Source organism: Lepidochelys kempii, chromosome 1 (genome assembly GCF_965140285.1).
Source record: "Lepidochelys kempii isolate rLepKem1 chromosome 1, rLepKem1.hap1, whole genome shotgun sequence".
Taxonomy (NCBI): domain Eukaryota; kingdom Metazoa; phylum Chordata; order Testudines; family Cheloniidae; genus Lepidochelys; species Lepidochelys kempii.
In genome coordinates, this window is record NC_136380.1 from 226,229,172 (window position 1) to 226,256,729 (window position 27,558).

At 34.0% G+C, this 27,558-nt stretch overlaps 2 long non-coding RNA genes across 10 annotated transcripts in view; one reads left to right on the forward strand and one right to left on the reverse strand.

Annotated features, from left to right (window-relative positions):
• Positions 1–27,558, reverse strand: part of LOC144929531 (uncharacterized) — a 365,984-nt gene that overhangs the window by 102,367 nt on the left and 236,059 nt on the right. For 4 of the 6 annotated variants that reach the window (XR_013634812.1, XR_013634813.1, XR_013634809.1 and 1 more), the window contains 4 exons: positions 20,393–20,465; positions 13,271–13,357; positions 13,093–13,175; positions 10,863–12,635 (listed from right to left, as the gene is read on the reverse strand). This is a non-coding gene — a long non-coding RNA (uncharacterized LOC144929531). Of the gene's footprint in view, positions 1–10,862; positions 12,636–13,092; positions 13,176–13,270; positions 13,358–20,392; positions 20,466–27,558 lie in introns of those variants that run through there. The other 2 variants (XR_013634810.1, XR_013634811.1) reach the window with 1 other exon arrangement.
• The window catches only part of LOC140899784 (uncharacterized), a 36,891-nt gene continuing 24,537 nt past the window's right edge, over positions 15,205–27,558 (forward strand). For 3 of the 4 annotated variants that reach the window (XR_012155447.2, XR_012155448.2, XR_012155450.2), the window contains exon 1: positions 23,981–25,548. This is a non-coding gene — a long non-coding RNA (uncharacterized LOC140899784). Of the gene's footprint in view, positions 16,010–23,980; positions 25,549–27,558 lie in introns of those variants that run through there. The other variant, XR_012155449.2, reaches the window with a different exon arrangement.

Here is a 27,558-nt window from a genome sequence, read left to right on the forward strand (position 1 = left end):
CGGTTGGATGAAAATGGCAATCTTTTCCTTTACCAAGATCTGGTACCAATTTCTTTGGATTTAGAGGCACTATATAAAAGACAAAAAGAAAAGGAGTACTTGTGGCACCTTAGAGACTAACCAATTTATTTGAGCATAAGCTTTTCGTGAGCTACCGCTTATGCTCAAATAAATTGGTTAGTCTCTAAGGTGCCACAAGTACTCCTTTTCTTTTTGCGAATACAGACTAACACGGCTGTTACTCTGAAACCTAAATAAAAGACAGTGCTGATCTGTTTCTGAATTTGTATCTTGATTAAATTGTTAGACTGTGACACAAATGCAGAGATTACCTGATTTTAAAAAGTTACTTTACTAAATTATCCAAGAAATGTAGCTACATCCTATTTTTTAAAATCTTCTAATTGATTCTGTATTTTATGTTTTTATTTAAAATTTTGGTTACGCCAGATGGCACGATTCAAATGTCAGAAAAGCAGAAAATCATTTTACAGAAGAAACTATTCAAACTGTAAACTCCAAACAAAAATGTCTCCAAGAAAAGACTGCACTGAAGCACTTTAAAACACAAGCGATGGGCAAAAACAATGACAGTAATTTTATCATTTTCTAAAAAAATTTTAAATGACTTTTGTCACATATGTAATTAAACACAAAGGCCCAGTTCGGTTCTCAGTTACAGGGGTATGAATCTGAAATAGCTGCACTGAAGTCAGGGGCATTCTTTCGGATTTATCCCAGCATTTGCTTTGAAGTTGCTAAGGTTAACTAATTTTTCCCTTAATAGCTTGAATGTTTCTCTATATATTTAAACTATCTAGAATGCTAAAGTTTAGGATGATTACTTTAACCATTGTTCTTGATTACACTATAATGAAAAAATATCAACAAAAGCAGGCTGAAGCAAGAATATGTTCTCAAGGGCCCAATCATGCAAAACTCCCAAAAAGGAATTTTAGAACAGGCCCTAATTATTATTAAACCCTTAGTAACATATAGTATATAGCATTCTCTCGATACATATGTAAATAATCCACAAAAAGCTATTGAAATAAATTTTCAAGCCATATTTTCAGGATGCTGGTTTTCCTGTAGCTCCTACTATTTTTTCCACCATTGTTCTAATATATGCTATTACAATTTTCTAGTTAATTTAACATACTGATTGTCCGAGTAAAGAATGTAGTTTTGCAAAACTTGTAAATGGTTTAAAATTAATTAGTATGCAAATTATTCCAAAATTTAAGGTAGATGATGTATACTTTGTGTATGTGTGTGTGTCTTTGCTACATTTATTATAAGAAGAAAATCAACTTTTTATATTAGTCAAAAGAAGGGAATTTATTTAAATGTTTTTCTCCAGTTTTTAATGTGAAACTTGGCTGCTATCATTTTTTTCCCACACAAATCAACCCTTAGCTCTTTTGAATTGAAACAATATGACATGATTATTGTCGGAAATTTTATTGTTACTGAAATTTAAAACTTTCTGTACCCAATTCTACATTTTCTGTAAATCAAAACCCTATTTCACTTAGGGCTACAATTAAACAGAGGAAATCAAAGACTAAGTTCCAAGCAAGTCTTGCTATTAATCATTGGAAGAACTAGTAGTCCAAGTACATTTATTGCAGTTTCTTTCTGTTTGAAAACTACATTTTAATCTACATCTTCAACTCTTTAATACAGACTGCATCGCAGATGAGGCAAATTAAATAAGTTATACTACAACAATATAGTATTGCATACAATTTAGTATAATACAATAGCATTGCATTAAAATAGTCTGTACATGACTCCAAAAATAAAATTTTGACTATGTAATCAGAGTTATTTATGGACTTATTTTCCCCTCTAAGCTCAACAGTTGCTTGTTGAAAAGTACATATCTGACAATGTTTGATCTGACACAATACCATTGGACAGTTATTTAGGGCCTGATCCCATAACCATTGAATTTAATGTGTGTTGCCCTGAACAACAATGGATGCAGGATCAGGCCTTTCACCGAATGTATCTGAGCTGAGTTTCTGTGCACTTTTAAAAAAAGTATAACTTAAAAATAACACTTGATATGAACATGAAAATTCATGTCCAATGGGTTTCTTATTTAAAGAAAATCACAATAAGACATATTATTTAAACAAGAACAATAAAAAGTAGTGATGATAATGCACTGGATATATGGTTTTAGGATAAATATTTATTTAAATACCGCATCCCAAAAAAAATATTGACTTTCAGTTTTTAACAAAAAAAAACAACCCATACTGGACTTTACATAAAATAGAATATGCACTGTTAGAATAAAAAGATTAAAAAATACCTCACTGTGTCATACTGATAATTTATCTTGAAAGTTACTGAATTACCATTCCCATACTACGTGTGACAGCAGTAGCATGACAGTAGAGTTTTGCTTTGCTGATTAAAATAAAGTGAAATAGGTATATTATTCACTATGACTGTAGATTTATATATTTCTGGTCTATTGGATCCTTTTATTGGATTTCTAATTCAGTGGCAGACTTGAACTGAAATATCCCAACACCACTGGAACTGAACTCCTGGTGTGGCCAGTATCTGTTTCTTAAATATAAAGTTCAAATTCCAAATCTGCCAGTCAGCCTCTGAGGCAGTGTACTATTGCAATGAGCTTCCAGATCTCCAGTTCAAAGCATGGTGGAGCAAGCCATTCACTTTGAATGTACCACCCATCTAACTGAAGGAGGGGGAAAATACAACTTTGTCTTCTTTTCTGATTTGAGCTGCAGGCTGACCATATAGGAGATGCATGACCTAAACAATCACTACAGCCACAGTCTTGCCTATTAATAATTTTGGAAATATATCTGTGGGTATTCTGAGATGAGGAGCGAAGAAAGAAAAAGTGATGCAAAGTGAATTTTAAAAAAATACAAGAGTTTAGGATAAGTGTGGAAACAGGACAAAAAAATGGCAAAACATGCTGCCATGACACAGTCATAAAATCTGTCCAAATGAACAGTCCAAACTATAGCCTTCATCCTCCCATTCCTTTCCTTCCTTAGGTTTCTCACACTCCATTATTCTATTTGGTCTCAAATTAGACTTTAAGCTCTAAGGTGTAGAGACTGTGTCTAACTGTAATTTGCTACACAATGCCAATACTGTATTGACCAAGCACTCTCGCTAGTTCTACTAGTACTAAACAGTTCAGTTTTTAACAGGAAACATAGGATGGGTTACAATACGAGACAGAAAAGAATGGAGTTATCAGAGAAAAAAATTCAGCAAACAAAAGGTCTAAAATATGTCAGAGGACATTACTTTTAACACGTTTCCTCCCAGATGGCTACACTAGAGGAAACATTTGAAATGCATCCTGCAAAGGACATTTTTGTAATCAATTATGTCATTTATTTCCATACACTTTAACAGAACGTTAACAGCATACTGTATTTTAATGAGTTGTAAGGAACTATTCTACACTGGAATGGGTTTGGATTTAGTGATTGAATAGATCATTTCTATCTCCAGCTCTTCTGATTTAGGTTTAGATTTTTGATTTCAGGTACCTGTGTGCAGAATGCCACATGCCTTGTAATCACACTTACTGCTTATGTATGTACAAAACAGAATAATTTTACAAGATGGTGGAGAGTAGAAACATGCTAGCTTAGGAAGGGCACCAACTAATCTTCCACCTATGAAAGTTTGGTTTCATAGTCCACTTTAGACCATGACTAACACTGATTTTTAGGAGGAAGAAGAGTATTCTTTTAGACCCCATCACAAAACCATCACATAGTTTTGTATGATCAGAAGTGCCTACCCAAAATAAACCAAGAACTAGAATAGCAGCTGTAGTGGAGGTAAAGGTTGAGATACTTTAGCAGCCTTGTGCAAACTAATGTTGTTAGTCCCTCAATTTCATGAGCATTAGTTGCACTCACACATTTCAAAACACCTTACACCTTTCCTCCCACTAAATAAATAAATAGAAACCACATACTCTAAGATATACAACTTAGCATTTATATATCATGCTCTGCATGTTCCACCATTAACTATTTCTCATAACGCCCCTGTGCAAAAAGTAAAAATTATTATCCCCCACTTTACAGATGGGAAAACTTAGGCAGAGAGGTGAAATTACTTGATTGAGGCTAAAGCGAGTCAGTTCTAGAGCTGGGTTTAGATTTAGGAACTCCCAACTCCCAACCCTTTCCTCATGCCTCCAGATCACTGGCACCAAAACACGCCCATATATGTGAAATTATGACCAGGTTCTAACTAGTGTGCTCCACTTTGTTTATGAAAGTTGGAATGGCAAAGAATAAATCTCACCATGTTTTTCAAAGTAGCACCACAATCTCTTTGTTGGCCCAATCATACAACCAGCCCCACTGAAATCAATGGGACAGTGAGATTGCTCACAGCAAAAGCACTTCATCCAGTAATAAATGTTTACATGTTTAGGTCGTGAAGAAGAACTTCTCCCCTGTGCAGAGGGCTAGAATATGGCCTATGCAATACATAAATTGACTTTAGTGAGACTTAAAAGATGTATAGGCCTGGAACTGGCCCTCTGCGAAATGGGTGAATTTCACTCTGTTAGAGTAACTAGTTCAGTAACTAACGGCTTTTCTTTTTTTTAAACTAGTGCTCAGAATTTGTAACATTACAGAATGCTGTGAAACGTATCTAGGAAAACCCTCTTCCAAAATCACCTGTAGACTTTTGTGTTGATGAAAATGTGTCAAGTGAACCAGTGAGGAACTGTAACCAACTGCACAATTCACTGTCCAAATAGTTTTCAAAATTCATCTCTGAATGCAAAGATCATTTTAAGATGATTTTGTTTGTTCTTTATAAGAAATTTTAAAGTAGTGTTCAGAATTAGAAAGTGCTGAATTTTTCAAGAATTCCTCTCCAGGGAAGCTTATTAGCTGCTTTTTATTGAAGGTTTTATTTTGGATTTGATTACTTCTGCTGAGGAACATCCATATGACCACAGAAAATTACAATTTCTGATTATATTTTGGAATGTAATACTTATTCACTTATCCTCTTTTTTTGTGTACTCTTCACTGTATTCTGTTCAGCAGATATCAGAAATACAAAGGCCTAAACCAATAAGATAGATATATGACCATCAAAATTCCATCCTAACAAGGAATTTTGTAAATGGCCATAGGTTTTAATATGGCCCTACCTTACTCACAAGAGAAGACCTATTTTGGGAAAAGAATGTATTTCTGTTTAATTCTTGACATTCTTTTTAACTAGTCAGAGCTGCAGATACTGATATATGAAGTATGGTATGACATGCTGCTGACTCTCTAATTATGGAATACGGATGTACAATGTCATCAGTAAGTGTGAGATCATCCTTCATATGTTACAGAAGTCATGGATGAGAAATCCCTTTTTCACAATTAAGTGAACCAAAACCTCTACTGGATGTGCTACCCTGCATCCGTCATGGCCTGATCTCCCACATCAGATACAACTTCCTGCTCACCTGTTGATACACCCCAAATTTTCCCTCTTTTTGTAGATTCAAGAAAGGGATATGTAAACCATTTTGGTTGAGGTCACTATACCAGTCTATGGTCCACCAAACTGTTCCTTGCCTTTTAAGCTTAATCAACACTGTAAGTTATCAATCATAAAAATGATTTTTGGGGCCAAAATACAAATATCTGACAATTTATATTTGAACTTGTTAAAGAGGAAAAACAGCTTTTATGGGTTAGCCAGAGGCAAGTCAAAGACTTACCATTTTAAATAAATATTTCACATATGCAATATGATTTTACATATGTATATACACACATATTACATAAAATTCAAATTAAATTAAATTTACACACAATGAAAGAGTGTGTCTCCATATATGTGTGGATCTATGTACATAAATGTGTGTGTATATGACGGCAAAGATGCACACCTACACACACAGATACCAGATACACACATTCTAGTGGGGTAACACATTTTATTTGAATTAATATTAAGACATTCAAATGCAACTGAAATTTCAGCATAATCATTTTATTTATAATTTAAAATGTAAATCCATACCTTAAATCGGTCATTGTAAATCTTAATTTAACAAACAAAATGCATAGGTGACCATTTTAGCATAATTCCACCTTCTGTATAATTTAAATATAGAATTTTTTAAAATGAGAAATTTACATCCATTTGAGGAAAAAATCAGTCATTAACTTTGCAACATTTGATTATATAAACTGATAAATTATGTATTTAAAAATTAAATTTAAAAAATCTAAACATGTTTATGTAATAGAGATGGAAGAGCTTAAACTTTCACACAGCATTAAAAAAACTAGCAGCAAAGTTTTTAATGAGAATATATGACCCTTGGGTCTTTGGAGCCGTAGGCCTTCCTTTGGCCTTTTAATATAGTTTTCATCCATTTTGGTGCATATTCATCCCACATCATGAACCTTACAACACAGAGATGCACGTTAAAGGAGGGAGAATATGGATGCCACGTCCTCTAAAACAAGACAACAGCATTCTGGCACTCCTTTGTTTAAATCAGTGAAACCATAGAGACACAATATGCACTGTGTAAGTCTAGACAGCGCTTAATATTAGTTAGATGCACTTTAAATGCTCTCTCCATTCAAGTTTAGGTTTCCTGTATCAATCATTTACATTTAAGTAAGTGTTACTCTGCTTCAAGGGACTGATCCAAAACTCACTAACATCCAATGGAGGTTTTCCATTGACTTCAATGGGCTTTGGATCAGGCCCGAAAGGACCGGACATAATTTTTCTACAAACAAACCAGACAATAAATATAAACTGTTGTGTACAACAAATGTCAATATGCAAAATCTGATAAGGATTAAAAAAGGATGGTAAATGACAACAAACAGAGAACAAGAGCTATATTATTAATAATACTTTAAAAATGAGATGTGGTGTACAGTAGGAAGAATAAAGTAATTCTAAAATAAGAATCCTTTCTGTATGAATGTAAAAGCAAAGATACAGACCAAGAGTTCGCAAATGCAATCAAATAGCGTTCCCTACCCTTTTGCACATTAACTGAGTTACAATTAAAAACAAGACAAAATACCAAAAGGCTGCCAAAGCATTCAGAAGTCTAAAAGGCTTTTGTGTATCAATAAAGCACCTACTAGACTAAAATTATTAATTAATTAACCATTCAAAATACTGCAAATATTTGTAATTTTTCATGTTGATTACACCAGATAGATGAAAACTTAAGTTTTAAGTGAAAACTTGAGTTTTAAGCAAAAACCTAATATACTTTGTGTTGAAAAACAATGACAGTCTTTAACAAAAAACCAAAAACAAAATCCAACAACATTCCAACCCCACACATGGTGGAACAGGACATATACTGACCTGAATTATGAATGCAAAGTGGTTTGGCATACCATGACTGCAAAATACCAAAATACTACCAAATATTTTTCTACTCAGCCACCCCCCTCCCCAAACTAAGTAAATAAAATGACACAAAATCATTCTGTTTGCAGTTTCTTTTTAACTTTTTCAACCAGTTCTTTCCAGTATGTTTTCCTGTTTGTTTATATTAGCAGAAATATGGACAAATAAAATAAGGAAATACAAAGAAAACAAGACCACATAAGACAAGTATTTTTCTGATCCTACCATCTAAACAGATTTGCAGTTGTAGTTACACACTGTAGCTCACATTTTCTCTCAAAAATGTAAACAGAAAGCATGAGAGATTTTTGATCACTAAAAATGAGGATGTATTTCCTCTTCTTGACTTTTTCATGAGAAAAATGGTGAGAAATTCCTGTCTTTTTTCACTATATGAAAAGATACCATGTTGACCAGACAGGTGTGCATAGCATATGCATTTACATCATGCAAAATATACACAAGACTTCAGTGAGCTGGAACAATGCTGCAGAATTATCAGTTAGCAGTGTATATATAATCAATCCAGAGCTATAGAAAATGAACACTTTATAAATTAATATTTAATAAAGGCCTATTACTTGTAATAAAAATAATATTTTCTTATTTTTTTTTCTCTTACAAAAACTAAGATCAGTGTTTGAGGTGATTTATTTTTCTATTTTTTTTAACAAGTCTGAAAAAAGCATGTCATTTGAATATTTCACTAAGATCAGGAAGGAGCTGGATGTTTCCTCGGCAAATAACCGGATATGAAGGCTAAGGTAATGGTACTCTTATAGACAGCCAAAATTCAATAAACAGTCATTCAAAGGTGTCATTAATATTTAGAATCCTTCCAAAAAAACATTACTCTAATTTAAATAAAGAATTCCTTTGTAGGAAGCCACAGCTTTAAATATGTTCCTAATCAGAACCCAATGCTTCTCCCGCTTCTTCCTAAAACTATCATTTATTGCACCAGGGTCATGAAGCTCCTTGAATCACCCTTTATCATTTTTGGAACTATAATTTACACATACAATGTCTTTTAAGAAATATTTGGGAATGACGTTCCTGAATAAAGTCCACCAGACTCCTGAAAACAGTGAGAGGGAAGAGAAAGTCAGTCTAATGGTTGCACTGTAATGTGAAACTGCTACGTACACAGGCTTGATCCAAAACCGATTGAAGTTAATGGAAAAACTTCCATTGATTCCAGTGGGCTTTGGATCAGACCCTTTGTTTCCAGAGGTCTGACATAACAAGTTTCAAATTTACTGAAGAGGCAAGAGTGTGTAAGTATTTAATAATTAGTAACAATAAACTTCAAAAAATAATGGTTCTTATAAGGACTACCAAAAATAATGAGGGTTTAGATTTAACCACATACTTTAAAAGAGATTGAACTATGAAAGGGCCCGATTCTGCAGCTCTCATTCACGTGTGTAGTCTCAACAGTAAGGCCATCAGGAGAGGGAGGCAAAATCAGAGTTTTGTTCTATCTCACTGATTAAATGAAGTACTTTACCACAATCCTGATCCTACTGAAGTCACTGGGAGTTTTGCTACTGACTTACGTGGAGGCAGGAGTAGCTGCAGAGTTTACATGGGTTTCTTTCTTTAAAAAATCATACATGGATTTGTTCACAAACACTAATATATAGGTAAGACTTACAAAAGGGCCCCACAAAGTGTATAAATAGATTTATTGTGCCCATTAACTTGCAGGCATGCAAATGCCAATAACACTAAATCCTGACTTTTGTGCACATAGGGCCTGGTCTAAATCCCATTAAAGTCAATGGATGTCAGTAGATTTTAGATCAGGCCCATAATTACAGGCATGAGCAAACAGGGGTTTACACATGTATTAGAGTTTGTGCTAATGTAAGCTTGCAAAAGCTTGCACATGCACTTAAAAATCTAGCCTAGCTTTTTAATATCTACCTATTTCCCAGCACCTACTTACCTATGTATGTCGAGGGTGCCTACCAGAGTGGTTCTGGGTATAAGTACTACTCCATTGTCTAAGTGCTCTTGCTGCAATCAATAGTTTATCTAGCTGTATGCATGCAGAATAACTGAATGAATATTTTTGCACAAATCAAATACCATTGTATAGTGTATCAACACACACGGAACACGTTTCTTCGTCTTCAGCTGTACAGCATGCACCGTTTGAAGAATGAAACGTATCGGTGTTTCTAATTAAAATGTAGTTTTTGCCAGACATAAACTATACAAATCAAAATTAAAATTGTGACATGGTGTTGCATTGTTACAGATCCATTGGAACAGCCAGTTCAGCAAAGAATGATGATTATCTGCACCTGTTTCAAGCTGAGAGCAAGTGATGCAGTTAAGAAGTAAAATGCCTCATTAGAACACATTTCAGATTTCTGAAGAGAAGGTGTCACAATCACAGACCTGCCCACACCTTAAGTAACCATTTGCAGGAGGGACTTTGAACCTTGCGGTTCAGCCTTGTAGACACCACAGCTTGATTATGTCACAAGAGCCAGTGTCACATGGAATGAAGGCAGATTACAGTGAAGTCATTCCATTTGTGAGGAAGTCAGTGGAAACATACCACTGATTCAATGATTCTATGTTTTATATGCAAATCTCTTCAAAAGAAATCTGGATGGAAGAAAATATTCCTTTCACTCCTTTTTAATTTTTTTTATTTTTAGTCTCTAAAGAATGTTTAATAATATTTGACATGTGTCAAATATAAGTACTACCTCAAAAGAGGCCAGTGCTCTATGTCTCTGTCTGTGGCCGTATGAAATAACCTAGGGTTTATATCATATCATATATGTAATATGAGCAAGAACAAGGAACTATAAGTATCATTCAGAGAGATGCCTCAAACCAAAACAAAATAAAAAAATCCCTCTTTAATTCATATTGGCCCAAATCCTTCAAGACTCACCCAGGCAAAATTCCAAAAATTTCAAATTTGCCTGAGTAAGGACACCAGGGTTTGGCTCTCAGTGATTTAAGTACAATTTATTACCTTTGAAAGTAATTATCCTATCATAATCCATCCACTTGTGTAAAGTATTGTGCACTTTGCTCATTTTGTTGTATTGCAATCTACTCATAATCTTTTACATAGTATCTGCTCTCTGTTCAGCACTTCACATTACTCAGAATCCTAGGACATGTTTACCTTTTGCTGTTGCATCTTCTTCTCCCCATATATTAATAGTATTTGGTAGAACAAATATTCTGGTAATGGGATATGTGGGATTTGAAAAGGGAATACTGGGATTTTTGTATGTATCTCATTCACATGCAACAGTATCCACAAGAACCAAAGTACTTTTAGGAGGAATTTAAAAAAAAAATAGTACCTGTTACTAGACAATAGCACACCCTAAATTATTAAAAAAAAATTAACTGACACTATTATATAAAAATGCACAACTTGATTGATATAAAGAAAGATATATTTTTTAATTATGGTGGGTATTATCCATCCTTGCATTTTACATCCATATACCACAAGATGCAGATCAATACTTCACAGTCCAGTATAAAATGTTTTAACAAGTTAAATATTTTAGCTCATGAGCGTAATTCCTAACATAGCACCTATCTGAGGGTTTTACTGAATTTTTTTATCACTGGTTTTTATTTTAAATATTAGTCAAAAATAATTTGAAACTTAAAAACTTGGATGAGAGAAACCGCCTAATGGATTAATTTTCATCTCCCCTTCCTTCGATTAATGTACGAAGTACATGATTTTATGCCTTACTAAATCAATTCATAGCATGCTCAAGAAAATGTTCAGAATGAAATAAACCAATCATTCTGCTTTTATTAGCTTTTTCATATCTATAATTTATAGCAAGTCATCTAGAACGTAACAATGCAAGCTAATTTACTGTAAATAATTTTGTGTTTCTTGTAAAAATACTTAACAATAGAACAACAACAATATGACAAGCTAGTGAGAAAAAAACTTCTATAGATATAGAACTATTAAGGTCATGTATCATGAAGCAGTTTGAATTTCCCTTGGTGTGAATTTTATTTTAACTACCATTTTCTGATTTTATAACTACTACAAATAGTATAGCTTAAAACTCCCCAACTATTATTCTATTTGCATTGTTCTATGGAACTTACACAGGCCTCTACAATAATACTTTGAAGAATTTAATTTTAGCTTTGCTACCATTGAGTCATACATTCCTGAACTCCTTCCTTGATCTATACAATTCACCAATACATACTCTGCCTGGTTTTGAGTTTAATCAGCTTTACTACTAAAAGTTGTTAGTTGTTTTTTGTTGCCATAAAAGAGTCCAAATGCAATGCTATTACGTGGATTGTTTCAATCCAATATTGTCAGTGGCCAAAATTTAAACCTAGCTTTGTACAAGTTAGTTGGTACTTTCTTATTATTTTTGTTTAAAAAATAGATCAGTTCAGATTTAGTTGTGTTTTTTTTTTTACTTAAATGCACTGACACAAATAAAATAAAAATGAGCAACATTAAAATATTTTACTAAGCCTTCATATTTTGCAGTGTAAAGGAAAGCATTTTCTGTTACAAGCCTATACAGAAGTACATATATTTCCAGCAGAACAATGATATATTCTCGTGTATTTGCAAATGTACATTTTACTTGGCTGCATGAATTATACACACTAAATATGATATCCACCTTTTCATAGTACCGATATATCTTAAGTGTTCAGAGTTTGCCAAATTGACTAAGAGTTTCAGGGTTATGACAAGAACATCTACATCCACATGCTGTTTTGATCTATAAATGGCATTACATTATAAAAGTATTATACTTACATAAATTCCTTCATTAATATTTTGTGTCCCCTAAACTAGGACAATTCTGAGCATTCAGAAACAATACATATAAAAGCAGAAAATACGTATGCCAAAATGCACATTGCTAAGACAATCAGGAAAATTTAATCGTAGTGGGATGCAATTACCATGGTCATCACTGAGTAACATTCAAAACTATCAGTTAATAAATGCACATATGCACACGTGCAAACACACACACATATAAATGACAAAGGCTAATATAACTCAAGATTAGCTGTTTTTATAATTGGTGTGAACATAATTGTCTAGCAACATATTTGTAATTAAAATAAAAATCTGAATTTGCACCACACAACTTTGTTTTGTTTCTTTTCAGGGCTGAGCTTCCTTCTGTTAAAAAAAAAAAGACCTAAGGGGGAAAATAAAAAAGTGCCATTCAACAAAGAAGCTACAGTGTAATCAATGAAGGCAAGACTGGCACAAGTCCTAGAACATTTGCATTCAGAAATAAACGCCGTGATCGACCTTTGTCTGGTTTTACACAGACTGGTGAAGGGAGGAGTAGACTTGAAAGGGAGGGAGAATGAACCCCCCACAAAAAATTAATAACTGTACTGCTTCCTTAATAACCTGCAAGTGATCATTTAAAATTAATCTGAACCTTGATGGTCCAATATGTATTGCAGGTTAAAAATAAATGAATACATAGTCAAAAGGCAATCTCCTGATATCCACTAAGAGTTTCTGAAACTTAATTTTCCTACTTGGTAATTACTCCAGTTGTTCACTCCATTGTGGAGGCAAATAAACATGAAATGTTACCGCATATCAATCAGAAGCATCTAAACGATGAGAAAGACTCTTACCCTGTGAATGGTGGGAAACAAGCCTCAGGGACCAGGTACGGAGAGAGGATGCCAATGTGTTCACCTTGCAGCTCTGCAGTCTCCTGTAAAAGCAGATGGAAGGCACTGAGTGAGCTCCATAGTATTTCTTGACTGTGCAAGTGCATGCAGGCCTGGAAGAAGGGAAGGCGGTCCTTACCTAGCAACGGGTTCCAGCTTCTCGTCCACATGCTTTCCCTGCCACAACTACCCCTGGCTGCCAGCTCCCAGCAACAACAATAGGAGACTAAAGGGGTGGCATGAAAGGGAGAGAGAGAAAGAGAGAGAGAGGGAGAGAGAGAAGGGGAGGGGGAAAAGAGAAGCGTGTTAAGCTTGTCTGGTAGTTAACAAGTCTTGAATGAAGAATGTTAGCAAACAGACAAACAGCATGTCTGATGCATGCTAATGGTCCTGGCTTCACCACTGACACTATGAATAATTCAGTAGTCCAAAAAAAAAACCCGCCTTATCTTTTCAAATGCCTATAGAGAGGACAAATAAAAAAGTACGCCTAAACTTTCTCCTTTTAGCCTATATCTGCAGATAAAATTCAAAAGAAAGGCTGGGTAGCTGACAACACCTTTACCAATGTTGCCGCTTACACATTTCCAATTCCTATTTTTATTGACTATTAATTTTCCCCGTTTACTGCCTATTTTATTCCTTTTGTCTTGGAGCTGCCACCTGTCCCAGAGACAGCATTTTACCGCACACCCCTTTTCCCTCCTAAACAGTGAAAGAAAGGGAGGGGAGGGACCCTGCAAGGACAAAAAAATCCCCGCAGTATTTCCATTTCAGCCACGGTCAGATTATAAGGGGGTTGGAGGGCTAGCATCCATCCTTGTTCATGTGGCACAGATACCTGAAGCAATTAAAAAATATACAGAAAGAAAGAAAGAAAGAAAGAAAGAAAGAAAGAAAGAAAGAAAGAAAGAAAGAAAGAAAGAAAGAAAGAAAGAAGCTGGTTCCATGAGCAGCACAGGGCACTGGTACTCAGGGGAAAAAATCACCAATAAAAGCCATCATTCTCAGAGCACACAAACTCGCAAATCCTGATTCATTGCTCAAATACACCAATTTCTTTAACCAGGGTGGAAAAAAAATGGATCAGCGGGGGTGGTGGTAGAAATACTTGTAGCTTTAAGCTCAACACTGCAATATACTGTACAGCCAAGCACAGCACAGCAAACAAGAAAAATTAGTCCCGGTGTTTTTTTTGTTTTTTTTGTTTGTTATTTTTAAAAAAAGGAGAAGGGTTTAAATAAAGGAGGAAAAAAAGAAGATCCTATTTGTAGCATTTTGAAAAGTTCTGCTCTGGCAAAGGCCGTCTGAAGAGGAGGCCCTTGCAGCAGGAACGCAAGCTGCAGCAGCAATCTTTTTTCATAGTCCAATCTCCCCCTTGTGAGCGACTCGAGCCATCTGGCTAAGAAAGAGGAGGAGTGTATGAGCTAGCGAAACAGAGAAGACTGGAGTTGATGATGAAACAGAGGCACGGCCCTGCGTGAGCAGGCTAGTTTTCATCATACGCACACACACACACACACGCACGAGTGCGCGCACGCACACACACACACAGTGCAAGCAAGCATACAACAATGAAATTAAGCACCCCCCCCATACAGTAACAGTTGCTTCAGCGCTCCTACATTTGCCCCCAAATACAGCACAATGCAGTCTTGTGTTTAAGACGGGGGTGGGGAAGGAAGGAGGGGAGAAGGGAGACACACAGCAAAGGAATTTTAATGCATGTACAATGTGACAATAAGTTTAAAAAGGCAGCTCGTCAAATTAATCTTTTAATTACAGCTTTTTTTTCCATGAGAAAATATCTGCAGGGATAAAAAATATGAGGTTCTCTCTCCAAAATAATAAAACAAAATATAGTTACAATATTAAGCCATCCATAAACACCATCAAAATGCAGCACAGAAAAATCAGTGTAGTAAATGGGGATTTAGAAAAAGTAAATACTGTATGTGACAAAAACTTACTGATTTTGTTTTCTCATGCCCTTACTTCTAAACCAGCTGCACAGCCAAGCTGAGGCTGCTTGGCCCTTATAACTATCTTGGCACAGAGTCAAAAGCTGATAAGCATTTGGGCGAGACAGCTCAACTGCTGTGCTGGAAGAAAAACAGCTGCCATGATTGCTGTTTGATTGAGAGCGCTTACACACACACACACACACACACACACACACACACACAACACATCGGACGGCAAAGACAAGCTACAAATGCCTGAGGATTCAGCTTTAGAGGATCAACACACATTTCCTTTAAAAAAATATAAGTATTATAAGGTTTTTCCTCTCTCTCTCTCTCTTAAGAAAATGTACTACGTAGAATTGCTTTTCTTCTTCCCATCCCCCCTTCATAACCTCAAGCAAACTCGAGGAATCATGCCAAAAGTCCCGTTGCTAGTTACCAAGTGCATTTTTTTAAACGTCCCTTTTATACTTCTTTCCCTCATGCTTGCTGTGGAATATGCAAGTGAGATAATCTTTCCATTACTTAAAAAAGCAATTAAAAACAACTTTCAGTTGAACTTTCCTTTTTATTGAGGGGGCAAATGGGGGAAAGGGGGGAGAAGAGGGAGAATATTTTTTCCTCTTCCCAGAACCCAACATTTGGCTTTTTCCATTTGTGGCAGATCACTGTAACTCTATTGTAAAACAACTTCCTGCCCCTTTTGGCTCAAGTTCCAGTAGCTGCTAGGCTAAGTTCATAGCACAAACTTTTTTTCTCCTTGCCGAAGAAGCAAGACAAAAAAAATCCTTGCTAATTATTTTGACCTCTTTTTTGCAAATGGATTCATAAGATGAATTTATTGCAGTCCCCTTAGCAATGTTACAAAAGAGACGTCCGTATACCAGCTGGATAATTCATAAACTTAAAAGGTGGGGTTATTATATATATATATATATTTTTTTTTTAATTTTTATTTTAAATTGTAAGTCTTAACATCAGCACTGATAACATACTAAGCTGCTTCATCTGCTGTATTTAATTTGTATATCTATCATAACTCAGATCGCTGGCTTAGTATATTCAGCCTCCCCCTTACTTTTCATCTGCTTTTATACTCTAAGCTAATCTGTACCTCTCCTCTTCACTCTTCCCACCTCTCAACTTATCCTAATGAAAATACCCACCCAAAATCTCCTTCTCCCTGCTAAAAAATAGAGATGTTTGCAGTTCTCTGGTGTAACCAAAAGGTAAAAAATAAGGCCTCCACAACTTGCTCTCTCACGCTCTCTCTCTCTCTGTGTGTTTCTCTCATAGCAACAGCATTTCCTGGTACGCCTGCTTTGGCATCCATCAGCATTTTTACCCGTCCAAGTGTCCTTTTGCGTCACATCTCGCCATTTCAGTCAACCAATGAATTCTCCCTGTTGTAATAATATGTGTGTGTGTGTGTGTGTGTGTGTGTGTGTATCTATATCTATATATTCTGTTATTGGTATGTTCAAAAAATGTTTTATATGCTTTCCTTACAAAAATGCTGTCAAAATGTTCGATTTGCCCTACCATGGAAAAAAAAAAGAGACCTTACACTATTCAACCTGAGGGTGTCCTCCTCCTGAAAGAATTTTACCATAAGAAAAAAGGGATCAGGTGATTAGTTAAGGAAAGCCATAGTTATCCCTCTGATTTAATATTTATTCTGCTTATACTATTATCTCTATCATGGCTGCACTTTAAACCAGCTATGAGGTTTCATGTAATTAGAAGTCTATACAATATATTTCAATGGTCTTATGAAATACTCCTGATAAAAATATTTAAAGAAGTTTTGTTCCTTAAAATATGGATTAGGAAGTAGTGGCAGGAAAAGAAATATCATGAAAAAAAGAAAGCTGAGATGTAACATTTTATTCCCTTGCAACAATCGGTTTCCCTCCCCAGAGAGTTCTCTCCAGCCTCTGAAAAACTCACTATCCTGGAAAATGGAGTAAAGGTATTTCAAGTCATAGTTTTTACAAATGGCAGTCCAATTTTCATTTTTCATAAACTCAATGACTCAAACATCCAGTATTTCAATGATCTGACTTACTGTCACTTACAAAGATGGTTCAAGATATTTTATACTTAACACTGTTTAAAAACAGCATAGCTTCCGATACTACCATTCAAACTCCTAGGATGCACTCTGCCTGACTGCTCACTAGCAAAAGCCATACTGCTAAGAACCCGTATTACACTAATTAAAACCACAGCCTCTACTGTACTTGACAGTACATATTTTTCTGCTACATATAATGCAGTAAACTGAAAATCATCTTCCCTTTTTCAAGCATAACTTTTATCACATTTGATCTATTAAAGCAATGCATCAGCCAGCTCTAGAAAGTCTAGGGCAGTACATGTGGTTTTCTACACAATGAACCATAGCTGAGCTGTGCTGTGCTGCATCCTGAATGACTACTGAAATATTTAACGACTCGCTCATATCCAACTTTCTCACACAACCCCAAAATCTTGAGAAAGAGCTCACTCAACCACTAACATTCTAATCAGGGTAAATATTTCTTTCATTAAGCCAAATATATGCTTTATGGTCTACCCTTAGCAATTTTTTTTAACAGAATGAAACCACAAAATGTTTTTACTATTTGTTTTTGGGGCATCACAATGCAAAATCTTTATGTGACTATCACAACACAGGATGACAAAACATCCAAATACTCTCTTCTGTCCCTCTTTTTGATGAAGTAAGATCATGTTTAAGAATCATGAGCTAAGCCTGCAGTAGCTCATAAATGATATGTCCATTGCATACAGAGTGCATATGTGCAGACACATGTGCCATCAATTCAGACAGCTTCCTGACAGTTAAAAACTGAAAGAAAAATGAACGTAGGACTCTAAACCTATTGGACATTAGAACTATTTTTGTACTATTTCTTATTGCTAACCTTAAACAGTGGAAGACAACATGACATTTACTGTGGCATGCATTTGTCAGCATACGCAGGCAAAAGTTATAAACCCTATACAAAAGAAAGCAGATTATATTCCACTGTGTATCCAACAATTTTTGTACTGTTGACACAAATACAAATATGATTTTAGATTTTTTTAATGGTTGGACTAAATTATCCAAAGATCTTTGCTTTCACTTATGTTAATTCTCGAAATGCATGTTAGTTTTTGTTTCTCAACATCTTATTATTAATTCTGTCCATTCTATGTCAGAATAAAGATCTCCCTCTTCTCCATCTTCCAATTTTTGATAAAGTAAGAAACTGAGGACAATTAAGCTCATCTTTTTTCTGTATCTGACCTGGGAGAACTTTTGGGGGATGGAGGACAGGGGGGACTAAAATGAATCTACATTATGCAATTATGGCTGCAAATGCACAGTTTAACATCCTTTTGAATTGTCTTAGCCCTTACATCTGGTACCATAACCCTAAAATAAGAGTGAAAGTAACCAAATTTTAGATCACTGAACAGAAAAAATAAGGTTTAGAAGAGATAAGGACAAACAAACAAAGTTTAATTCTGTACTATGTTCTTAATGGAGCAAGGATTCAAGAAAAGGAAGTGGAAACATTATTTTAAAGTCCATTATCTATGAATGAGTTAAAAAATGTAAATAGTTAACATGAAGGCGATATTTTGATATTTACATTATTACATATTTTTATAACCTTTTCTTCCCATTTATCATAAGACCTGTCTGTAGGAAACACAATATCAGACCTCCTCCTTTTATCCCTTCTGTTGTATGCTTATATTTTTAATTCACAGTAGGCTCTCTGCTTATCTAAAACAAAGATTAACCTTGGTTCAGTGTAGTAGAGGTACCAAAACTAAATTCAGATTTAAAGAAACAGTACATTTTTTTCTTTTCTTGTACACAATAATTGAATTTTTAATAATTGGTAGCACCTAATTACCTCTGATATATATATATATATATATATATATATATATATATATATATATATATATATATATATATATATATAAAATTAAAAATGAATATGCATATAAATTGGAGAAAGCTGACCCAATCAAAAAAAATTATTTTTCTACAGTAAGTCTCTGCAGAAAGGTTTAATTGCATGTCTTAGAAACACATTTTTTAATAATGTCTAAAAATATTCATTTTTGTCATAACTGACAACACTGAGAATGCTTCCTATATAACAGAAGGTTTTTCTTTTTAAAGATACTTACCAAAAGTTAAAGATAAATCTTAAAAAAGCAAAGCAGTCTTACCAATTGTCCACTTGAGACTCAAGGTGACATTCAAAATCAAAATTACTGTAGATTTTATAATCTGTACAGTATTTACATATTGAACAGTCCTGATTTAATACGATTCTGACCTAGTCTTGTATAACATCCTTTAATGTCAATGGAACAGTGGCAATTTAGTCATGGGGACAAAAGACCCCTAAATACCTATACACCAAATAAAGACAATTTTGAAATAAGTGTTTCTGAATGTCTGAAGGTGGCTTGAATAAGGATACATTTCAAAGATATTTTCCTTCAAAACATAATAAAGCATTTCACATAAACATTTTCTTCATTACACTGTATTTTAACAGGAATGTTTTATAGAAAACTTGGCATTAAAATGGTATCAACACAAATGAAACTCTGGCAGGAGAACAATTTTTTTTCAGGAAGAAAGCATTAAACAGTGCATTGCATTAGCAGTTTAAAAAAGTGTGCTAACACCACATTTTTGGTTCTTTTGTAACTATTTTTAAACGTACAGAGCCGTGTGCTTAAAACTGACAGTATCAACATTTTGTCCTATGTACAGTATTGATGAATGCTCACACTACAATCATAGAATCAAAACACAAGATTAAATGTTGCTTACTGGCTTCTGTTTAGTTGTCATAAACATGCTGCAAAGTTTTCATCTGCTAATTTCATAGCAGTGTATATCTGTGATGGAGGGCTAATCTTGAAACTAAGCAACTATATAGTGTATTTTTTTATTTTTAGAGGACAAGGGAATATCGGAACACTTACAGCACATGACACATTTTATTTTACTAAAATTTAAATCAGTAACTGCACAGCACATTTTTGAAATTCAATACGGCTTTTCACATTTACACTAGAATCTATTAATTCATGGTTTGATGGGCTATAATTTATTTTTAATACAGGGATTGGACTATATAGTTTTACAGTATGGATTATCGTCATTGTTTGATAGCCTAAGTCATTGCCTTTCATATCTTTTAATAGAAAGCAATATAGCATAATACAATATACGTTAATTTCTATATAATGTATATAAAACATACATGTCTGCTCTGAAATTTTCTGAAGGTCCATTCCACCACGCTCACTTCGATTTGAGTAATACAAGGTGTCCCACTGAAAGCAATAAATATTTTAAAAATATTAAAAGTCAATCTATAGAAGAAAATCTATTTCCTTATATTTGAGATTTTATTTGTAATAGGTTTATATTCCCAAATTAGCTAAACAATAACAATTATCATAGATACTAGGATTTACGGTATAAGAATTAGCAACTTCTATTACCAGTGAAGGCATCTATGTATTATTATACAGAACAATAGAGATCCATTACAAGTTCCAGAACACTATACTTCATGCATAAAATATGACATGACTAGTTGTTAAAATGTATTTTGCAGGGGACTCTTGTAGTATGTACATTTTCTCCTTTGAAAGCAAGTGATTGTTGAAGGGGAATTGTTTGTTTTACAAAGATGTTTTTTGTTATGATTTTTAAATATAAGAAATAGAGCAGACAAGTTACATTTTTTAAAATAAACATCAAGGGACCAAATTCTGCCACCCTACCTTACTCAATGAGTAGCCCCAATGTAATCAACACACAATTAAAGGAGATGAAATAAATTGTGCAAAGGCCACCTGTAAAATACATCTTGATAGTTACTGAATGTCATATTTTATGCACAAAGTTTAATATCCTAGAAATTTTAGAAGATCTCTATTATACTGTACAATAATACTTTTACACGTCACCAGTGAAGGTGTATATCTTCTGTATATCTGTATATCTTCTGTTCTATTCTAATGCCTATGGCAATATTTTACCCTGATATCACCGGTGAACATAGGGCCACAATAAGTTATTGGTTTTTAAATAGAACTCTCCACTAATTTAAATAGGAGTTCTACTTAAAATGTCATGGAGTTTTAGCTAGCCTACAGAAAAAAATTCTGAAGAAGGAAAAGTTCACTGTTAAACAATGCATGACAAGCTGCAATAGGTTAGCAAATATATATGCTTCAATTTTTAATGAAATCCACAAAAACAGGATTTAAATAGTTTTATACTGTAAACTAGCATACATTTTCAAACAAGACAGTAAACTCTCTGAGAATAAGGTTGCAATATACTAGAGTTCGCATCTTTAAATTATAAGGAGAGGAGTAAAATTTTCAACAAAGGTAATTATAATGATAAATGAAACGATAAGATACAGTACCAATTACTATAAATGGCTTTAAATAAGAAAACTTCAGTAACAAGTGGATGTGCATTACAATAAAACATACATTAAACAATGACAATTCTTTGTTTATTTACAGATATGTATATTTATGCAAGATTCTATAAACATATGATTTAACATGTTATCCAGTTGCAAATTGATTATTAATATTGTTTATATATTATATGTTTAACTTTAGTTTTCCAAGCTCAGTTAAACATATATTTCTCTTTAGCCAATTTATACTATAGTAAATGATACAGAGGACACATTTTAACTTTATCTAGCTAGCTTTGGTGTATAAAAATGTTGAAACTCGAATCTGAAATTGTAAAGAAAAAAATATTCAGTAGTGGTGGAATTAAATCTTTTTTCACAAAAGAGAATCTCCTAAGAAGTACTATGTTGACACAATATTGTCAAAGCAGTAAAATCTCATCCCAAGAGAAAAAATAATCCCATTATACATATTATTTTTACCTACTTAAAAAATACTTTAAAATAACCACGAATCTTTTTAAATTTTAAAAGGCTGTGCTTAGTTTTCAACACAGACAGCAATTATGAAAGCTAGGTGTTGATCACCATATTCATTCAATCATTTTTATAATCTGTCTTCTATTATATTATAGAAGATATTGGGATGATTTAGTTGGGGATTGGTCCTGCTTGGAGCAGGGGGTTAGACTAGATGACCTCCTGAGGTCCCTTCCAACCCCGATATCCTTATGAGTCTATGATTCTATGATTATCAGAGGGGGAATTATTTTTCTCCTTAGTCATATTATACGTACCCATGGTATCGAATGTCAGCAATTTCAGCCATCATCATACCCTTACACTTAGTAAGGGATATATCAATTAAAGTTTATGGACTTCATGTTGTATGAGATGAGGTTCAATAAATAAGATAACATACACATACATGATCAGATTTTTTTAATATATAAAGGTGTACCCACACAGAAAAAATTGTACAATTTCTAACAAATGTACACACATATTTCATATTTAGCAGATATGGTAGAAAACATATAGAGAGCACTAAGAATTGGAAAAAAATTACCCCAAAAAAGAAAGGAAATGTGAATAGTAGATCAAATTCTGATCTGAGTTACACTGGTATAAATTCAGAGGAGCTCTGTTGATATTGATTCTAATGATCGATTCACATCAGTGTAACGGAGAGATTTAGTCAAAAGGCTTCAACTCAGCCTATTATATTTTGGATCTGCAACATGTAAGGTCCTACAGAAACAAGCGTCAATAACACAAATCAATGTTGCATATGAATATATTTTTTTAAAATGTGCTACAATACCAACAGAAGACAGAATTCCCATTCTTCTGTGATATTGCAGCAAATCTTAACTGAACTGCAAATAATTTTATTTCCTATTAATTCTTATTTTAGTTTTATTGAAAATTAATCAGCATGAATATAATTTTAAATGTATATGATATTTTAATAAATGTAACTGCAGCATAAAATCCAAACAAAGTTAACAGAACACCTGGTGTAAGAAAAATTTGCCACAAACTTTTGCTATGCTAAATAAATTGATAAAATTTATTAATTGGCATCATCAATTAAAAAATGCCATGAAACCTGTTACCAGATTTATTCAGTCAACCGTTATTTCAAAATAATTCCTTTTCAGCATACTGAAAGCCCTCAGTGGACATTAGTGACAAATAGCATGCAAAACATCAATTTTAAAAATTAACCATTTTCTGCTAGGCATAAATACATCTCTTAAATTGCAATAAGACAGATTTCAAATGAATAAAAGATAAATTCAAAATTGCACCTTTCAACATTTTTATTTTAACATATTTATTTTAGCTATAGCAATGGTATCCCATCATTTTATTCGTCCACCAAACGAGTTTCAAGACAACTGTACTATAAATTAGCTAGTGAAAATAAGTAACATAATAAAGTAATGTTGCATAGTTACAGAAACACCTTTTGTGTCTTGGCAACAAGGCTGTGAGTACTTTTGGTAGAAAAATAGACTTCCCTCTGACTTATTTATAAACACATCTGCTTTTTAGAGAGCTTTTTATGCTAATACTAGTATCAAAATTGTCTTTTAACACCATTATCAATTCTGTGATAGGAACGGAAAGAAATTTACCATAAACTGCTTTAACAAAACACCATGCTGATATTTTATTTCTAAAATGTGTGTGTGTATTTACACACATCCACTGTATATCCTGCAGGTGTATGTATACATATATTTACACACATGCAGCATTTAACCAATAGAATATTTACACTAACACACAGTTGTATATGTCTACAAATTTTTGAGGTATTTCCTAGTGTAAGGCCTGTAGTATCATGTCCTGTGTATACAATCCTGTTTAATATAAATTTTGCTAATTTACAGTATTTTGCTAATATGACAAAAATTACAAATATAATTTAATTTTTTTGTCAAAATACAAATACAAATGTTCCCTTTCTTAGTCCTAATTCCACCTCACTTTTTTCCTTACTATACTAAAAACAATGTAAAAAAATCTGAATATTACCATGAAACTTTCAGAATGTTTTTGACCTATAATAAGCACAGGCAATTTCAAATAAAGAGTGTAATAGTTTTTAAACATGGCACCTGAATTAGTGCATATACTATTCCCAAAAGCTAATAACCAAAGTCATCACAAAGTAACAGATTATAGCACATCAGTAATCTTTTAACCCTTTACACTAATTTAACCCATTCATTACTAGATCCGTAGTATATGTATACTTAGCTATTATCTACATTAATGGCACTTGAGATCTGATACGTTCAGCAGCATTGAAACAATTAAGGCAATTGGCATAAAATCAGACATTTTTGTCTAATGGGGTACTGCACAGTGCACACCTACACATCCAGAACAAAATGTTGTTGTTCCACACAACAAAGCTCAACAACAATGTTCTGTTCTCCTTTCGTGCACGGAACTTCCACTGGCAACACTGCTGAGTTTTCTACATGTGTAAGGAGACCAGAATATTGACACTGAGATTAACCATGTGGATCCTCAGAAGATAAATTTTATTGAGCGTTTTGTACTTATACAGACACTGACACGTAGAAAGATGTGCGTGCATGTGTGTTATTTACACATGGAAAGATTTTTATAGGAAAATTAACCAAACCCTTGCCAGTTTGACCCTCTCTGTACTCATTCTGAGCATAGCCAATAAGTGGACGAGAATTTAGGTCAGTCCCAAAAAATTTAATCTATCAAAAAAGATTATTCTGTGTTTAAATCACTATATGCTACACTAGCCTTTGAATATATAGACCCTGGTAGTAACATTGTCTTTTTGTTATCCTGGCACAGAATGCCATTTGAGTAGCGTATACTATTTTTCTCTACAAAGCAGATCTGTATAGGGTGAATCCCTGCTGCGGAAAATACAAAGATGTAATTCTCCTACTGCAGAAAAAACAGAAATGACAGCACTTGTACAGAATACTATTTTATTTTCAGAGATGTAATGGCACAAACATAAATGGCACATTTGAACTGTGCTATTTCCTATACACTTCTATTATTAATAGAAAAATAAATATAAACATGTAAACATACAACATGCAGCTATATGTACACATGTAGCATTTTAATTCAAATAATTCAAAGGAAAAAAGGCCAAAGGAACAAATTCCACCCTGGGGAAAGTGCACACATTTCCATTAATTTCAACTGAATTGTGCCCAATTATAACAGGCCTAAATATATTCCAGGTAATTTAGCATTAAGGAAATCCCTCACCTCCCTAACAAAATAAAATGAAGAATAGACTCAGCAGTTTTTGTATTAAACCCAAAACCTCACCAAACCCCAATTCTAACAGCATTTCCCCCCCTCCTTTTTCTCCACATCAACTACAGTGAGAGTAACTACTCAAGGGACCAACAAAAGTCAGTTGCATAATAGAGCTGGCCGTCAAAATAAAGGTAAAACAAGAGTGAACTTAATACATTTGGGGATTGTTTTGAGAAGGGAGTCTCATCCGATGAGGTTGCTTAATGAGACTGGCTCTTGTATAAGTTTCACTGTCTAGATCACATTCAGAAACTATTCTGATACCTAATGCTGTTAAAGTGCTATGTATGTATGTATCTCTGTAGTGGCAATTAAACATCAGCTATCTTGAAGGAAACCCAGCCTTGCTATTGAAATCTACAATGTGTATGCGATGATTAAATCATTGCCAGTGATGCTAATACTACAGCATCAACTTAACACTTGTAAGGGAGTGTCTGTCACTTTCCTGCACCCTGCCAGAGATAATGTTCTTTTTAAAAGAGTGAAAACCACCTTTGAATCAACCACTAGGACAGCTTGTTAAAAGTTCGGAAGGCATCTCAGTAAGAAAACCTTCAAAATGCCCCCACTCAGTGTGATGATTTAAGAGGTGGCATCTTTCAGTATATACTAAAATCCCCTTACTACTAAATATATTATACTGGATAGATTATTTATTGGGAAAATTGAAGGTATTTGCAAGACAGCTCTTAATAAAATAAAAACTTGTTTACTAACAGAAAGTAAGTCCCTAATGTTAAAGTGACATGGTCAGATCAATTGAGGATCCCCATTTTGTTTTTAAAGAGAAAGGAGCATTTACAAAACCTAAGATTGACAGAAATGTTTCCTTCATTTTTCTAGAAGTCTTTTTGTTCAGAATAAACATTCCCCTATAGCAGTGGTTCTCAACCTATTTATCATTGTGGGCCACATCCAGTACTACCTGTATGACCCTGAGGATGTCACATGGGCTGCAGCTGTGTGTGCTGATTGGGCCGCGGGTTGAGAACCACTGCCCTATTGTGTCTGCAACCCAAACATTGCACCACTGTCCTAGTGCATTAGAACTAAAAGGTGAAAAATCACTAAATGAACAATAAGGCACAGTGAAACTCACTCATCTATTTTCACTCTCCAAGCTAAATATACAGCAAAAAGGCAAACTATTACTGCCTGTATGCAAAGGTAACTCTTTGTATTTTCAATATTCATTATTTTAAATATAACTTGTTAACACAGGGAAGGAATTTAAATATATATGATTTCTGACCTGACAGTGTTCCTTCTATTATGCAAGATTTAAAATGGACATAACCCACATTTTAAAAAAATTCTGGTTTATATGAAAGCCTCAGTTATTAAACTGAAAGATTTTTAAAATCTAATTTATATTTCATGATTTAAAAATATTTTATTGTTCATTTCTGTTCACTTGGACAAAGAAAAGATATTTGCCCATTTCAGTGTTTGTATATAGCCAGTTTTACTTGCCGGTTCTTATGTGCTAGCAGCAGGCTGTGCTTGCTTGGTTCCAAAGCAGGACTGTTTTCATTAAAATCAAATACAAAATCATAAACATTCTATTTACAATGGGTTTTGTTTCAATCATCTTATTTTCTTTTGTGTTATTACTCAATCCAAATTTTGGACCTAAAAGTAGTTGACAGTCTCTAATTGAATACATACAATTCCCAAAATATGTTCTTTACTTTGGAAAAAGGAGGAACTTAGTTTTTTATTTGAGATTGATAGAATTCAAGAAAAGAAAATTTTAAAAGGAAAGAACTCAAAAGAGCAGTCAATAATAAATAATAGCTTATTTGCAAACTTGTAGAAGCATTCGATTTTCCAGGTTATATTTTCCTTTGTTCAAAAAGCAAATCCTTACTATAGCATACAGCCCAGTCACATGTAGTGTGCTGGTGAGGTCTGCAGCATCTGAAAGAAACTGGCCCCTGTAATGGGTACACTCCCCCTCCTCAAGGAGAAGAGTCCTGCACAATTGTCAAATCGATGTTGAAAATCCACTAACACTGCTCCAACCTCTCTCTCAACCCCTGCCCAAAGCCCCTCACCTATTCAATTGCTTTTTGGAAGTCCCAGCATAATTGTGCTCTACAGTACATTGCGGTCTCTAACTTCTGCACAGGTTCTCC